At 38.3% G+C, this 18,790-nt stretch overlaps 1 long non-coding RNA gene across 1 annotated transcript in view; it reads right to left on the bottom strand.

The window, feature by feature from the left end:
• Window positions 1-18,790, bottom strand: part of LOC308059806 — a 97,598-nt gene that overhangs the window by 64,406 nt on the left and 14,402 nt on the right. The window contains exon 1 of the long non-coding RNA XR_013926405.1: window positions 1-18,790. This exon is cut by the window's left edge and continues 14,562 nt beyond it; it is cut by the window's right edge and continues 14,402 nt beyond it. This is a non-coding gene — a long non-coding RNA (uncharacterized lncRNA).

The following is an 18,790-nucleotide window of genomic DNA, read 5'->3' as shown; positions in this document are numbered from 1 at the left end:
TTGGTTTTCATTTATATGCGTTAGAATTACAATCCCAGCTATTGTCAGAATGGAAGCTTTAAAATGGCCATTGTGTGTGTAAAGCAAGGCAATCAACTTCCTGGTTTTATTATATTTTTTGGTATTATAAACAGTCTTAGTCATACTTAGAATTACTTCTATAACATCCTAGGGAATCTCAATTTTCTATGTAACAAAATTTCATATTCAGACAGATTTTTCCCTTCCATAGAATCTATCTGGAAAAGCAGATTCTTCAGTGGAGCATCCCTGTACTTGGCCATATGATAGTGAAAGCGATGTGTTTGTCTTGCATCAGTCTCCAAAAAAAGAGACAAAGATCAATAATGATTACAGTCAAATAAGCAGAGTGATAAATTTTTAAGCAAGTCAGTATAATTCTTAAGTATTCATTAGGAACACCAAGACAGGATCTTCATAAATGACCACACGGTAAAATAATAGCTGTTTCACACAGCAGCATGCTCTACAGGCTTAGGGTGTAATTTATACCAATGAAAATGCAGCTAAGCTTTGCACATAAAATAAATTTTAAAAACAAACCACTTGGAAAAAACCCTCTAAACTTCACATAGAAAAACAAACCAACACAACATATAAGCATTACTGGTGTCAGAATGTTAGATCTGTGAAAACGGGTATATGTGGTAAGGTTGGCCACATCTACTGTACTTTTCTTTATAAAAGATATTTAGCCCACAGAACCCTCGTCTTCCTCTCTTTCGAGAAAAGAGAGGTTCTGAGCTGTTTAAGATCCCAGCCAGAGGTCATTCTCTCTACAGCTGGTGTAAAATAGAGAGTACTTTGGGTGATTACCTTTCCTTAGCTGAAGTACCCTTTGTTCCTAGATAGCCTCATGCTTCCAGTGGCCAATTTCCTCTGAAATACCAATTTCCTGTGAGCAGGAATGAAATGTATGTTGAAGGAAATAAAAGACATGAAGCTTTTAGAATAAATCATCCGCTACATACTGATGGCAAGTTTAAATCTTTATATCTAGATATAACTGTCTAGCTCACTTGTTTTGCAATTATAGAATTTAAAAAAAAAAAAAAGAAATTACATAAGATTAGATCTGGCCAGGATATGTTCAAAGTAAAATGACAATTCTGGAAAACAGAAACTCTTCATGAGACAAGAACACAAAATCTTGTGCCAGAAAAAAAAAACACCCCTTGGCTCTTAGACATTCTTGTCCCAAGCAGGATAAGAAAAAGGAGCAACACACTATAACGTGATACTAATGCTCAGGTTATTTTCAGATCATGAGACTGAAACTGGTGGTCCAAGTGAAAGATGAAACTACAGACTATGAGGAAGCGTGTCTGGATGAGTAATTCCTGTTAAAGGGTTTGCATTTTGCATAGAAGAATAAAAGGTTAATTCAGCCAGACAGGGGAACTGGGCTAGTCCTCTGCTTAATGCATGCAGACTGTGAGAAAAGGGGGCTCCCCTCCAAGAAAATTTTCTGTAGCACATATTAGAAAAAAAATGACAAAATTACATAAACTCTGCTCTGATCAAGAACAATAAGCAGCTCTTCCACCATTTCCACATAAGTATCCCAACCACAGAGCATTAGCATCAGGTTCCTTCACTTCTATTGGAGAGATCACTTTTTAAACATACTGTAGAAGTTTCATCAAGTTGTTATGATTAAACAACCTAGTAACTTGAGGCAATGTTTAACAAAAAAAAAAAAAAAAAAAAGGGTATTTACAAGAGTATTTAAAAATCTTGTTAACATTTGTAAAACCTCCAAAATAAAATTGGTTGTAAAATGCTCACAATTTAAAAAGAAAAAAAAAAAAGACTATATTTCTACTCATGTCCCAAGATAAACATAGCACAAAACTAAAACAAAGGTACGCATATTTAGATTATATATGTTTATATGTGAATTACCTGGAAAGTTTAAATATGCAACAGAAAAGTTCTCCATGAAAAGTTCTTGAGATTTTTTACTGAAATATTTTCCCAGTTCCAGATACTTTCTCCTTTACCCTATTGGGTATCAGCAGAGAATTAGCTGGCAATTGCAATAACAGAACCAATAAAAACAAAAACAATTCCACAGGACCATTCCCATCTTCTTGTACTCCATTTTCTTCAACAACAGAAAAGTTTAAGATGTCCATTTCTCTACTCATTTTGTTCCAATCAAATTAACACAACTCGCATGACTTTTTTCTAACTTCGTTAGTTTAGATTTCAAATAAGGTTTATGCTTAAGGTAGACATGGACAGTGAGCAACAAAAAGAAAAACGGAGAAAAAAAAAAACCACTGACCAGTAAAGAACTGTCTGAACTAGTTTTAAAGCTGTAATTTACACAGAATTATAAACCTCTCTGGAACGATAATCCTGAAGATGGATGAATGAAATACTGTAAGAGAGGCAAGGTTCAAGAGTACAAACTAGATTGAGAATCAGAAGGTGTTTACTGAAATCCATGGCTAGAAAACATTTTCCTCTGTGATACGATGTAAAATCCACTGAATGGACACGAATTATTCCCAGGCAGCATGTAAGGATCAGATGCAATACTCTGAGATGCTGAATTATTCAATGCCCCTAGAAAGACAAAAACTTTGCAGGACAGTAAGAATATAACCACATAAAGCATACAAAGAGACAGATCAAAGATTCAGATGACTAATCTGGATAAGAAAACTTCCACAAAAGCCTCAGACAATACAGCCCCGCTACAAACCTGTACAGGCAGTCTCAGTTGTACTGATGGGCCAAATAGCTCAGCTATTGATATCAACAGGTTTCCTCTCCAAACCCCAGCTACGGTACCCAATTTCTGGAAGAGAGGATTATTGTATTAATCCAGACCTGCTTTTTCTTTGAATAAATGTGAATTCCACAAACCGTGTTCCTGCCTAGAGCTCAACAAATGGCCCAGGCACAACCCAGCAATGGGAGCAGCTTACAACAGTGGCCCCTGGCTTCTCTTACAAGTCATTCTCCTATCATTTTACATAATGAATAAAGTACAAAAAAACCCAAACATATAAGGAAACAAAAAATTTAATAACTGTGCATTTCTAAATTCAATCAAGGCTGAGAAAAATCATTACTTCAAGAAGTAAACTTCCAGTACATTTATGCATGCACAGTTTCTTTTTTGAAAGGTAAATTAAATGTCAAAAGTGTAACTAAAAATGAGAAGTTATTTAACATTCAGCAGTTACAGCTTGCCTGTTGGTATATATTACATTTAATTATGTACTTCACAATCATTTCAGAAAAGAAATTCAGAAAACATTTACAAAATATGTTCAAGCACATTAGTCATAACTAGGTTTTTAAAAATACTTTCAGAAAGACAATGAATTGAAAATTTACTCTATATATTCAAAATGTCTTGATTTAAAGGAATAGTGTCAGCAGACAATATCTGCAAAATCCCTGGAATACACATTGTACCTTGTGGGATATTATCACGAATGAATAAAACAGCCCGCTACATAAATAAGATATCTTTTTTTTATCTTTGACTAGCTATATCTGCTATTAAAGAGTTTAAAAAATAGTAAATGCATTCCTGAGAAGTGTGCTCTATAAGAAGAAGAATGCATTTTTCAAAACCTGTGATGCAGCTCCTGGCAAGCTGGCAGCAAATGCCACAGAGGAAATCACAGACCACCAGATGTTTGCTGTACAGTAGTCAATAACACTGTCAGCATTCAAAAGAAAGTCTCTCCCATGTTTTCCTACTTTGAAATATCCCACGAATCATGGACAAAAATATAATCTTATATTTCATAAATCATCCTTCTCAAAGTTACACTGTGTACAAAATATGTTACGAAGGCCCAGGTTCTCATATCCACATTCTCAGACATCATCTTTTTGGTCAGTCATGCAGCAAGGCGACATTAAAATAAGAGAAAGGAATGGAAACCTTGCCACAAAGGAATTAAAACAGTGCAGCAGCAAGACAGCCCTCAAACAGGCCTACAGAAAGCCAGGAAGTAGGTACTTGTCACTCAGCAAGATAAAGTCACACCTGCATCCATTTTACTAATTGTAATTTAGTATTCCTGTTTTGTTTCAGAAGACTGGTGTTTCCTTTCTAGCCCTTGTGAAATTAATTTGTTCACTTTTTCAGTTTTGTGCTTCTGGAATTAATCCAGCCTTATCCTAGGAAAAAAAAAAAAAAAACAACAACTTTATTATATTATTTGGCTAAAGGCAACAAAAATGCCTTTAGGTTGTCAACAGGCAGACTCTCGATCCTCCAAAGCAATGTCAACTCCTGCAAAACAGCCAAGAGCACGGTGGGCTCCCGCAGCCTCCCAACTCCCCAGGGCTGTGAGCAGCAGCTCTGTGAATTCATCTCACCACTGCAGAACGGTCACCCCCAGCCCACTTAGCAATCATTCCTCTCTCCCTGGAGCACAGTGTTAACTACAGTTGAGCATCTAATTCTGACTGAACATCCCACCCCCAATTTCAGTTGCTGTACACACATGCAAAGTCCGATTTCTCAAATTTATTGCTTCACCATCTACTTCATTTACATCTGATCTATTTCACAACACTTATAAATCCCTCTCTCTTTCTTCATTCTCCAGTCCTTCACACCTCCACAATGGCCCTTTCAGTCAAAAACTACCTCCTCTTTGTGACTTCACCCCTCACAACAATATATACATAAATGTGCAAAAAAACTTGACTGGTGCTCTGACCTGCGCTCTTCTCTCTCACTTGTTTTCATCTTAGAAGGATTATTAATTTGTTCTATATCATCACTCTGGGTAGGTTGAAGTGCAGAACCATGTTATTTTCACCGAGGTCTCGAAGACCGTGCAGGTGTCTGTGGGCAGTATAATAGCAACACAGGTGTTCCTATTGGTGTGACACCTTTCAACCAGAGGCAAGACTCCTCTTGGAAATGTGATCCTGTGCAACGGCAGCCCCTTGCTCACTAGGCATTAGAACAAGAGCAATGCAAAGCCTGAACACAGAATCAGTAATAATACCTGGGGAAGGATTCCTCAGCGAAGGGAGTGAGAATAGTGCCTTGATCATGAATTAAGCATTTTAATTACGCATACAGTTGAAATCTGTATTCTTCCATATCCACACTCACAATCATCAGTAGTGAGATGAATTACTTTGTTAGCCTGCACACCAGTCAAATCCATGTGCATGAGCCACGTGGGCAGGTTTAGGAGCACTGGGTGCCTGTAGCTTTGAGTTTCCAAGAAATCATTGATGTTTTTCTATCTCACTGACCACAGCCTCAAAGGAAGCTATTTAGGGTTTAGTCTCAGTGAAGCCTTTCATTCTTTTGTTCATTTGCTTGCATAAAGGATGGTTTTCTATGAAACTTCAGTATGAATTTTAGAGGTTTAAAGTTGAAAAATCATGAAAAAAAAATAATTCTAGTAGAGCACAGTGGTCAATAGGTATGCCTACAGCTGGCTGATAGCTTGCATAGAAGCTAGTGAAATTGAGACTATATCGATTGCGTCTTAATTGAGACAAAAAAGGCGGCCTTTGAAGAAGGCAGAGCCTAGTATCTTTATATTGATGGATTTACTGGTGCACCTAAATGTAAGAACAATTAAGGTAAACTTAGTGAGTTTGAAGCTGTTTGGTAGCCAAGAAGAAAATTTTGCATTCATTTCACCAAGTAGAAATAAATTTCCAAAATTCCCAAGAGCTTCCCACACCAGAGAGCAGGCAGGAGGGGCCATTGACTGGATTTTTTCTACCTGCACTTTTCCAGTGACCAGCTATGTTAGCTTGACAGCAACTTTACCATATTTTGACCTTCAGAATGGTACCACATAATACCAAAATTGGATTAGCTGATTTTTGCCATAAAACAAAAACCCAGCTGAAGAATACGGCGTGCAATCTCTGTAAAGACTTTCCATCGCTGAGCCTCTTAGAAGAGACTCCTGGCCAGTTTATTTGTCTTCATAGCATTACTCAGATTCTACTCTAATACATTATTAGAGTCAGTGCTTAAAGCTCCTTTCTTCAGATACTTTGTGTAATGAAGATGGAATTTATAGATGTGGTATTTCATGTCAAAACATCACCAACAAAAAAACCAGCAGCACAACTTGCAAACTGCAAGTATACATTGGGTTTATCAAAGCATTAAGATTTCTAACCTTTTGAAGCTTACAGCATCAGTGCAGTGTTATGTGAAGCAGACATATTCTATCCTCCAAATCGTCACATACACAGGATTCTATACACACCTGTTAGCTATATAAGCATAAAAGTCAACCTAACTTTAGAAGTCTTAATCAAAGCTTTTATCAAGCCTTTCATATTTTCACTGAGGTTGTCAGCTACGCGGTGACATCAGGCTGCCCAGATTTAAAGGGCAACTTCCTATATATTCTCTATTTTTCATACAGTAAACATTCACAGTTTGAAACTCAGAAAACAAGTCTTTCCTTGTGTCTATCCTTACTTAACTGTAAGAGAAGATACAGTTATTTGAATGCAGACTCTTACTATGGAAATGTGAAAGGAGTAGAAGGGAGACAAAGACGAGACACAATTGGATCTCTCACTGTAGAAAAATGCATAATGAACACAGCTTTCAGAGATGGGCACAACCTGAAAGCGTTTGTCCAAGTTTCTTGAAGAAAATGGCCCACTGCTGCCATATTTTATCTGTATGAACAAGAAACTCTATGTGCAAAAATAAGGTTATTATCAAAGAAGACAGTTAATATAACTTTAAGTGAGAAGAGACACTTAGCAAAAAGTAAAAACAAAACACTGAAGAATGTCCCATTTATATCACGTACAAAAACATTCATGTACTCCAAGAGAATAAAAACAGGTATTTAAAAAAAAAAAAAAAAAAAAAACAGTGCCTGCTATTGTCTACTACATTCCATTAAATGGAATTATTTGTATTAATTATAACTATTCCTAAGCATAGCAATTCCTAAAAGAAATGTTATTTTTATGTCCCTAATCAAGATTTCTCCTCAGTGCAAAAGGAAACATCTGATAACTTTTCAGAAGCAGAACATCTCAACAAACAAAACAGCAGTTAGGAGGCTGATGAAGGAAGAGAGGAAGCATTATCAGAAATTGCACATCTCTCATCAAGGAATTTCTTTAGAATTACACAGCATAAAAATAAAAAATCTCAGGTGTAAATACAGCTCTACAGCTAGATAAACATTTCTTTGACAGTTCACTCACATAGGTGACAGGAACCTAAAAACTCCACTAAATTTACAGAGAAACTGGTTCTTGTTTTAGTGTGAGGTATATCTTAAAAAAAAACTGCAATAAAACGTACTTTTAAAGTGCATTTCTTGTTCTACAGTTTTTCTCAGTATATCAACATACATTCATCGATCAGTAAGCGCACACTCTGGAACATCAGGATGGCTTCTAACTTTCTTCCGATATAAACCCACCTCTTTATCCGTGTCTTGAAATATCTGCACCAAGTCCGTTTTCTCATTCTTCCTAAGGCAATCTCAAGATCCAATGAGCCTGAGGTTCTTTCTGTTCCTTAGACTGATAAAATGCAGAGTTTCTATACATGAATACAGAGCACCTTTTTGCCTTTAGGAAGTTCACTGCTATCCTTAAAGATAGAAACAGTTATAAGAAGAAATACCTTATTAAGGAAAAGTAATGAATTTCAGGTGCAGGCAATAGGTTTACTGCTAAATTTCTTCAGCTGTTGACTCCAAGATGTTCTGTGTGGGTAACAGCTGGGAGCTGTTTTTTGCTGAGCTCTGAAAATGGTTCAAGATTGCAACAATAAATATTAGTTTGGTATTTACAGTTAGTCCTCATGTCAAAGATAAACTTGTCTATTCCATAGTTTTGGAAAATATTAATGTAACTGAAAACACTATACGCAGAAGTTTATTTTTTGCACATTTTGGGTACCAAATGGTCTTAATCTAAGCAACTTCACAGTTAGGTGGCTATATTAGCTTACTAGCTAACGAACATAATACTGTCCAACCACTTTGCAACAATATTACATGCTTGGGTAAAGATCTGAATATAATGTTTTCAGATAATGCATGATTTGACAAATTTGTCTCTTCAAAATATTGTTTCAAAAAACCTTATACCCTCACATTTACTTTTAATTCAACAATAATTTTCTTCCAGTATGTCTTGGGTTTAAGCAGTTAACTGTTGCAGCACAATCAAACTCGTAGGCTGCAACAAGGCTTTACCATAGGCCAGATTCTACTGTCCATGCTGTATCTCATTCCTCCTCCATCCAACCCCCTCTCCCACCACCCTCAGGGCTATTTAACCACTTAGCGGGAGCGAGCTACAGCTGCACATCATCCATGTCAACCAACCCACACCTCTGAGGCAAGGCCACAGCTGGATATCAATGCTGATCAACCCTCTGCCTTCACTCCTCTACAGCTAACCATTCTAAACATTCACCTTCCCTTTCCTTGAGCTCCTGGGTACCTGAGCAGTTACACTGCATTTTCTCTGTTCCCTGGCTGAGCAGAAATCATTATATGTTTAAGGAGGACAGCTTAAAGCAGCATCTGGCTATTGAGCCTATATTCTTCACAGCCTTCTGTTAAAGACTGGCTTTTCTAAGCAAGCCTAAGGTGACATGAAATTATAGTTATGGTTCAAGCCAAAAAATTCAGAATAAGAAGAATGTCCAATTTCTGAGAGTATCTGCCATTTACTGCCATTATATCCATCTTCCCACTGCCACCATTTTCTGGTATTACCATTATTATTCCCGTTACAAATTCACCACTATTTTGTAGGTAGTATCCTAACATACTGATGCCACAGGCACATAGGTAGTTACTGTGCTGGAAATGTGAGGGATGATGACCAACCATGCAAGCTCCTAGGCCATATGAAAAGGCATAAGCTGTTTACAAGAGGGTAAGAGCTAGACAGAAGAGTATACTTCACAAATTAAGCAGGCAATTTTTGTTCTAGTCTTGATTCTGCTACTTGAGCTTGGACAATCACAGCTTCTATGTAAATTGGTTTTCTTGCTGTGCCATGGCTTTTTTGCTATAGAAAAGAGAGAAGATTCCTTAATGATTTACTGGATAAACAACAAAATTCACTCAGACATAACTGCAGAGCCAAGCAAGGAATTCATCTGAGATGTTTACTGTGCTGGACTGTGTCTGCAAATGAGTCATGCGTGTCCCCAGCTCCTGGTATCAGCTATGAGGCAGGGCTGTTCTGCGCTATAATAATCAGTGATACAGCTACCTGCCAACACCACCAGCTCCCAGGGGCATCAGAAATCTGGATTACAGAACCGGTTCCCATATTTGTTAAACAAGGCTCTGTTGCAGGTGATATTCTAGCCACATGATATATTACAAGCAGCACAGACAATTTCAGTTTTCAAAGAAATAAAAAAAGCTCTTTAATATTGTCCTTTTTGCTACTGTTAGATTGTCTGCTATTTGGCTGACTTTTACTTCGTTGTTTACAATTTCCAGTTGTTTCTCAAATATACACGGCACACAAATTTCAACCTGTGGATTGCTTATAAATGGCTGACTGTAACAACTTCAGTTTAAATAGGTTTTATTCTCATGAATATTCAATCATTTGTTTTTCCACACCACATTGTTTTCTTTCCCTGTCTGGGTGACATAATCATTCGAAATGGCTCTGCTTTCTTTCACATCCAGCGATATTTTACTCATAAAACTTGGATATATGCCCAAAAATACATTTTCTTGAATAAATTCCCCTGTGTAAATATGTGTGCATGTGGAGGGGGAGAAACTAATTAAAAAGTCCATATACACAGTCAAGCCCAGATTGTATTGGGAAGGCAGTGAAATTGCTCCCTTGCTGCACACTATGAAGTGATCTAAAAATGGAAACTGCTGTGCTACTCAGTTAATGGAACAGGTTACAGTGTAATTCAAGACCTTCCTCCCTCATTCAGAAATCACTGTGAACCGACTTTGAGAAAAGGATCTCTTTTTCCTAAAATGCACATATAGAAAGCGATTTGCTTTCCATTCTCCATTACAAACATGTGTGGAACCCACTTAAACCTGCCAAAACCTGAGATAATCACAACAAAACGTTGGGAGATGGCTGGTTCAGAGCCCATGTTAATGCAAAGCTCAGGCTGTTTTTCCTGACTGGTCACTTTACATTTACGGATATTGAATTTTGCCTACATTGTTACCTGGGTCTTGTAGAGTCCTTCTATGAGTCTACGCTGCCTGCACTGCCCCCCTTACTACCTTGAATAACATGGTACCACCTGCACACTTTCTCACTCTCTCTTAACAAAGACATTCATGTGTTGATCTTTAAGCCAACTACTAATCCATGCTAAGATTTTTCCTCTTTTCCCACCAAGGCCGTGAAGCCCTTGGAGAGGGTTTGCCATTTGGAAACTTCAGCTCACTGTTCTAGCAGACTTGGTCACCTCACGTTCTTTGCCACCTTTGAAAGGGCTCCAAGAAGCCTTACAAAGATGTGAGCCCTGCAGCAGAGTGGTGCTGGACTCTGCCACCACAGCGCTGACCTGCCCGGTACGGCACTCAGAATGCCCGGCCTGCACTCCCCCACGCTGGCCCCACCAAAACCTTTTTTTTTTTATTTTTATTTTTTTTTTCCAGATGTTAAGAGTCACCATTCTCCTGTCTCTGGATACCAGCCCGGTTCCAAGGGGTGCATACAGCGTCAATATATCAGCTACATCATGCTTAAGCTGTCTTCTGTCTTTGAACTTGGATGTGAATATTACCCAATATGATGATTTTGGGGAGGTTCCTTCCACCTAGTTCTACCAGTTTCTTCTGCAGTCAGCGTGTTTTCAAACAGATCCTATGCTAAGCCCTCTCCTCCTCTGTTAGAGCCTTACAAGGTGCAAACCTCTTCATTCCTTTGCCAATGAATATAATGCATAAAATTCATTTACTTTCCCTGAAATGACCTCATGCTCTCTAAGGGCTCCTTTTATAATCTGGCTGTCACGGTATGGACCCTCTGGTAGGCTTCTTTTCCAAATCTGCTGGAAAGAAATATTTTGTTCTAGTTTTGTTCCTTTAGCTTTTTTTTTCTCAGTCCTCTGTGGCTTGCTGAATAATATTTTATATTTAAACTGACAGAGTTTATGATATTTACTTTTTCCTATTTATCTTACTTACATTTGTATTTATTTTATTCCTATTTATCCTATTTCACGGTTGTCAGGCACAACCACTTACGGAGTCCTTGACAGTGATCATAATGATAATAAATGTGAGGGTTTATGATAATCCACACTATATGAAATCATCTTCCTGACCAGTCCCGTAGAATAAGGATTTCATCCTCTTTGTAGTGATTGTCATCATCTCAGATAATCACCATAAGGAACATCCATAAGCTTTTTCTTTGTTTCTGCCTATAGAAATATTTTCATATCTCTGTCTAGTCTTTCCTCCTATCCAGTCACGGAAGAACAACTTGCCAAGGTACCAATTATTCTAAGTAGCCTCACAGAAGGGAGAAGAAGCTAGAAAGCTGGCTCTGCAGTTTCTGTACATAATGTCTGTGAATCAGAAGTTATATAGGCATAGAAGGAATAATTTAAGAATATTTGCTTACAATAATTGCAAGACACTGATATTATTTACCAGTTTGCTGGTAAAGTCTGCAGAGACGAACATGGCATTTCTTTGGAGCTGCCGTAGACTTTCTGCTGTTACATTTGTAGGACCTTCTCCGATTCCTGATCATTCCTATGGGATGCTACAGTAGAACCAATAGAGAAGCAGTAAAAATGTAGTAAAGACACTCCCTCAAACCTAGTCGGTCACTGGGCAATACTCACATGCAACAACTTTCAAAATAGAAGTCATCAGATTTGACAAGAAGGTCAAAAGAAGAATAGTTAAATGTGTTCTATTCTACTAGGCTCTATTCAATAATATAGTTTTTTGTTACTTTAGTATTTCCACTGGACTGGCTGAAAGAGCTCCAGGTATCACCTGCACATTGACAAAAAGATGAACATGCACATCCTGGATCCTTGCATTTGCTCCAGGAATGTATACACTACTTAAAAATAAAGCTGTGATACATACCCAGGATGGAAATTTGTTTATTTTTGGCAGTTCATGTGGCTTCGCACACACCAAAAGTGCTTCCTCTATCTTATAAATGCAATTCGCACTTTGACAGTTGAGCTTTTTTGTGCAAATTATTTTTAGCACGATGAGGAAAATGTTTCTTACCTTAATTGTCACAGAAAATAAAGGGTTTGGAGTATAAATAGAAATATTTAGACTACAAAGAAGCATCCATGGAATATAAAGTCCTGAGTGAGTCTTGACAATAATCCCCTGATTTTGCTGAGTTTCTTTTCTTCTACTGTAATTATGATCATATCCAATAGCATAATTATGTGTCACAAATAGCCTAGCCACCTTTCTAAATAATAAAGCAGCTTCAATAATATTTCTATAGGAAATAAACCCAACTGCTACTAACCTAGAATCTTGGCCTCTGTTTTATAATGTCTCTCAAAAAGATACTGACCTCTGACAACTTTGTCAAGGATATCTATGTAACTCAATTCTGGAGAAAGATCTGACTGCTCTGAAAAAGGACAGTCATTTCAAAGCAGGAAAAACCACTGCCCAGTTACATATGCAGGTTAAATAAATACATAAAAATTAACTTGGTCCTGCCATTTCCTAACAAAGGAGAGCTCTCTGGAATGCCAAATAAGTTCCAGGAAAGGAAGGAGTTAAGCGATATTAAATTGTGTTTATTCAGCTTGACCTTTCTTAAAGCTAGCCATACGTTTGGACAGGCTGGCAGCCTGCTTCCTCTTCTCTGTAGTCTGACATTTCCTGTACTTCTAAACCTTCGAGCAGCTTTGTCAACATCTTCCATTTCCTCCAGTGAATGCCCCAGTCTTGAAAAAAACTACAGCAAACTCTCCAGTGAGTCTAACCCACCCAAATCCAAGTTACTTATGCTCTGTGGCAAGAAACTATACTGGTGTAGATGGCCATGTATATATATCTGATTCCCACCAACACAAGCTAGCAGAAGCATGCCAATTGCTTTAACTAGGTTCCCAAAGTTTTGGTATATTCAGGATTCACTTATTTCAACAGCAGTGCAACTCTGAGCAAAGTCAAGCCATTTATGTGGAGTATCAAGAGAGGTTAAAAAGCCAAAATGTGTCTATGAGAATTCTGAAAAACTTTCCTTTTCATGTTTTAAAAATAAGTAATGTAAAGCAGATTCATTTCCCCCATGGAAAGAAAACATTTTCTTTTATGAAAAAGAATAAAGGCACCAGTTTCTTTCCATATGACTGTTTCTAGAAAGATTGCAGGGATACATCTGAGGCACATGTGGAAATGTACTACCTATATGTTTATGTAGTCAATCCATAAACGGTTCACTATTCTGTCAGATTTAGCATTGCATATAATAGCAACTGGCATGATGTCACCATTCTATTGGTTAAAATATTATCAAAAGGAAAGGACTGCTTTTATTCATTGGCAAATGTGTCCTTTAATGATAATGCTTTTATTTTCCAGTTTTGTATAGTATCTTGTGCCAGTTTTGTACAGTATCTTGTGATTTTTTGGTAACTATGGCAACTATTCATTTTTGTTCTGAATAAAACTGTGTTGTAAATCCATGCGACTTGCTGGCATATAAATTAAGGCTGCCTGCTGGAACTAGTATGCCAGAGTTCAGCTTTCCCACTTAGCTTTGAATTGACATGTTCACTGTTGATGAAGAAAGTGCCTGTCTCTGCTGAGGAAGAAAAAGATTTGTCCTGAGTAGGTAGAAAAGGTCATTCAGTTCAGTGCACAAAACACAGGTGCTGATGACTACCGACCGAGTCGGTCAGGCTGAGCAAAGAAAGTATTGGAATTACCTTTTAAAAAGCAATGGCATCAATACCAGCCAAGGGGAAAGAAAGAGAAGAAAAAAGAAGGATGAGAGGTGAAACTGCAGCTGGAATTTGCCAGCATCCCAGAGAGAACAGCCTAACTCCTAGGTGCAGGAGCACATTTCAGCAGTGCTGGCGTAGGCTGTGGTGTGCAGTCACTGACACAACACCCCAGAGCTCCTCGCTGCTGACTGCCCTGCTGCCATTCCCCAGGCCAGCACAACCCTGCCCACTGCAAAACACCTGGTGGTACCCTAATGCCTTCTAAAATAAAGTCGCTGAACTTCTACTACAACATTTTCAGAACCACATAACTCAATAGATTATAGCATCTCACCAACATATTTTTCCCTTCCTAACACACTCCCATCTGTCCTCTTTTGCTCTCTTAGAAAAGCAGGAGATTTTCATTCAAGTCACTTAATGCTAAAAGATACAATTATACTTCCATCTCTATTGTGGCAGCTGCCTGAATTTCCAGCGTACCTGAAATTTCAAATACATGCCCTATTACTTGGGCCCTGTTCTGGTCTCTCATCAGGATAACACAGAATAATAAAATAATTCACACTGGAAGGGATCTCAGGAGATCCTCTAGTGCAACCTGCCATTCAGAATGCAGAGTCAAAATTTATTTCAGACCAGGTTGCTCAATCCAATTTCAGCAGAGTTCTTCCTGACATGTCTGGGCATAGACGAAAAAAGAAACAGCCTGCAGCAAAAGTAATAATTTAATAACTTGATGAAGGGCATTGCAAACAAAGATTAACATAATAGTCATATTTCTTTTTAATCCAAACAGTAGTTTATCTTGAAATATTATCTCCAGAATTACTTTTGGAATTCCCTATCCTCAGTACCAAGTTTCAGGGCATTGCTTCTCCAGTTGAAGTTCAGCATGTGTATAAATTTTATGTGAATTGAAACCTAAGATTTATGACCTTTGATCTTTGCAAGCCATTATTACACCATTATCTTCCCCAGCATTAATTAATAAATGCTTCGTTCATCATGATGCTAAGCTAAGCATATTTTTTCACATCCTCCCAGCTCTAGGGTCCCAATTCTATTTAAAAAAGCTTAGAGCTGCTAGCACATCTTCATTTCCAGATGCTTAAGTCTCTTAACTACAGAATTGATGCAGCAACATGTTTTAGTATTATTACTGTTCAGATTAAGCTAAAACAAGTATCTGTTTGCCTTCCTTTTCTCATCTAAGATACTACTTTACATTAGCTCTTTATTTTGGAAAAAACATGCATTGATTTTTAAAGTAAATTATTCCAATACAGCTAGACAAAGCATTAGATCTTGCAAACACTAGCAGCAGTTTTAACTCTGCTACATTGCCATGATGTCAGGTTGAGGCTCCAGAAGACTGAAATAATTTCCTGAATGTTAGATTCTGGTATAACTGTTCAATGGAGATTCACATACAATAGGCTAAAGAAAGGCAAATAACAAGGGAATTTTAGGAAGATTGGTGATGGATCGAAGCCAGTTTTGACAGATCTGCCAATCTATATATCATGCTCTCAGGGAGACTTCTGATTTGAACAGATTTTCTTCAGTCAGAGATCACTGCTCCCGTGATTCTGTCTTAAATCTGACAAAGCTTGATGGAAATAATACCAAATCAAAAGTAGCATCCCTTGCTCCATTTCACAGGGAAATGCCAAAGAAAGGAGAATTTTGCCCACCAAGCATCTAGGTGAAGTAGGAACCAAAAACTCCCCCTTACTTCCCTTCAGTGGGGCACAGCAACAGATAAAATGTAGCTTCCAGTCATGGGAACTCATCACAAGAGGAGAAGTAAAGGCAGGGGAGAGAGCATGGAGAAATTTTGGAAAAGCATAGGGATCCTATGCACAGGAGAGACTTTTGTCTCCTCTTCACAAAGGTCAAAATGCCTGATCTGGACTCCACTCCCAGAAAACTGTCTCACCATGGAAAAAGCTTCCCCATGCAATCTGTGTGTGTATGCCTACAGATCTAACCTCAGCTCCTTATGATTTTGTTTTGGAGAAGGGAAAAGCTAGAGAACAGCCCCAGTGATGGCTGAAGACTGGGAGTTAAGTCCTATATTCCTACCTTTGGCGGCAGACTAAGAGGAGTGCTCCAACCTACCAGATTCCTCTATAGAGTAAAAGAAGCAATGTTTCAAATGAAAAGTATGAGCATGCCGTCCTGGAAATGGCCAAAGTCCCTCTCTGTCATGTATTTTTCCAGATTCAAATTGCCCACTGGAATTTATGCTGATGCAGAATTTATGCACAGTAAGTATAGGGTTGGTTTAGGGTTTTATGTTAGTTCTCTGAATACCTTTCCTACCATGTCAACATAACACACAGACTATGCTAAATCATTATATCAGTAGCTTCCTTATAAAGTTATAAATCTTCCTTATATTCCAATAAAATAAGTAAAGAGAAACAGGAGCCAAATGTGACAGAATTATCTGTACCATTAGTCAGGATACAGCAACATTACCAGCAGTGTGGCTTTTAAATTTAGAGAAGTAAGATCTATAAGAAGTCATCTTAGCTGCAGTAGAGGTAAGGATGATCCAAGCCCCAAAAAATGAAGGGAAAGTCTGGTTAATAGTTGGTGCAGGGAGTCCCTACAAGACAGGATTAAGCAGCTTTGAAAATCTTTCTAGGATTCAAAGCTGAAAACTGCAAGCACTCATTGAATCAATTAGACACACCATTAATTTAGTTTTCTAATTTTATCCACTTAGGGCATTGGATTTACATACTTTACTCAATAAATTTGCTTCTGAATCTCAATTTCTTCACTAAACACGACTGTACAGGACAAGAAATAAAGCGAGCATGCTTGGACCTTCAGGACTGCAATATCAATTTACACTAAGATTCTTGTTAATGTAAGCAAAGCTAAGATGAAACACAGCCTTCAGCACATTTCAATAACTACCAGTAGGACTTACAATTCAGGGGGAGAGGATCTGAAGCTAAACCACGATTTTACCAGAAAAGAAAAGCCCAAACTGCAAAATCTATTATTGACTCATGTCTCAGTAAAAATGCTCCAAGTTCTTCTGCAACAATATGTGATTGGATCAGTCATTTTATTATTCTGAACACAGTAAAGATCTATAGGTCAGGAATGAGAATGTTTGCTTTATATTTTCGTGGGAGGTGAAACTTCTTAACTGAATCTTACACTTAATCATTTCCAAATCCCAGGCTATATCTGCTGATCCCTGTTTCAATTTAAAATAAAATTCATTTTCTGGTTTGCTGCATGACTTTTATTTCAGATTTGACTTAGAGATTTATGAACGGGATATAGCTTTTCTTGCTGAACACTTGAACAATCTTGGTCCCTGTGGTGATTTCCACATTGCCACAAGTGGCAAGAAACACTCACTACTGTAAAATGATATGACATCCCTACTTCAGAAGCCAAAACAAATTTTTGAAGGCTGAAGTGCTCAGTTGCAGGAGGGATGGAAACCCAAGGGGTTCTAGCCCTTGCAGTATTCTGAAACATCAATGCCAGTTTTCAATTTATTGCTGCATAATTGAGAAAGAGAGAGAATCGGGGTACACAATGAATTATTGTCGGTATGGAAATGGGGGAACAGGGAGATTATTGATCGAACTCACAGTTTCCCCTGTAGCCACTAACATTGAACCTTTCACTCAGAGTAAAATGATTTCTCGGGAAGATAGCTGCTCCACACTGCACTGCACAGTTTACCACGAAGGGCACAATTTATAGCAAACGGACTGCAGGGTTCTGACGGCAGAGCACACAGTGCAGCACACCGGCGTGGTCCCCGGCAGCATGGCATCGCTGCTGCTGCGCCTCCTGGGGCAGTGCCTTACGCGGCACCAACTGCTGGCACACCCAGACTGTCCAGTACCTCCACGTGCGATGCCTTCCCGGGTGCAAGTTACAAATTCCTTGCCGTAGGAACGCTTGCCCTAGCGCCCAAGGACAGGCTGAGGGTTGGGGTACAAAATGGTTGGCAGCAAAGGCAAAATTAAAAATGTTTAAATTCAAAACTGTAGTGCTGAGAGCCCCGCCTTTGGCTGCTTGCTTAGCCCTGGGGCTTTTGCTTAATGCCTAGAAGCACTGGTTTTTATGGAGCTAGATTTGTTCAGTGTCCAGCTCACAATGACTCTGAGTTTCAATAGTACAGGATAAACACTCAGTGCAGCCCATGGGCCTGTTTTCTTTAACATCCATACCGAGATTCCCACGGGAATCTTGTGGGAGCACACCACAGCTCTATCCTGGCTAACATACTTGAGTCTCCTTCCAGAGAAGAGCCTCCACAAAAAGTGTATGTGCTATGTATAATGCATATCCATTTAATACACATCAAATGCAGAAGTTGTGTAGGCATTTGGAGTACAACATATGCCAATGACTTTGAGGCCAAATCACTTTTTAAAATGGGATTTCATGCCTATATCATAAGGACACTGGTGTAAGGGTTTTGGTTTTGTGTTTTGATATTCAGTGCCTGAAATCACTAAGGGAGCCAGGCGATTCAGTTCTCTTTAAAACAGCACACTAGGAACCTACCCAAACGTTCAGGCACTTCAGTGCTATTCAACATCTTCTCCCTGTGCACTTATACTTTGGACTCAGATATCTAGAAAAGTGACGGAAGGAACACATTAACCAAAATCTGAAAATTCTTCTGTACAAATCCATTTGAGGAAGAATCATCAAACAAAGAAAACAAGTCTGTGGGATTCAGATCTAAGTTTATCTGGAAGACGCACAGCTTTCAGAATACCAGGCAGCTCAAAACAGTGAAATCAATGTTTGAAGTACAAAACCAGATGAAATTAATCATAAATGAGTAACCAAACTACACCTTCA

Source organism: Falco punctatus (genome assembly GCF_963210335.1).
Source record: "Falco punctatus genome assembly, chromosome: 1".
NCBI lineage: Eukaryota > Metazoa > Chordata > Aves > Falconiformes > Falconidae > Falco > Falco punctatus.
This window is presented reverse-complemented; position numbering and strand designations above follow the sequence as displayed.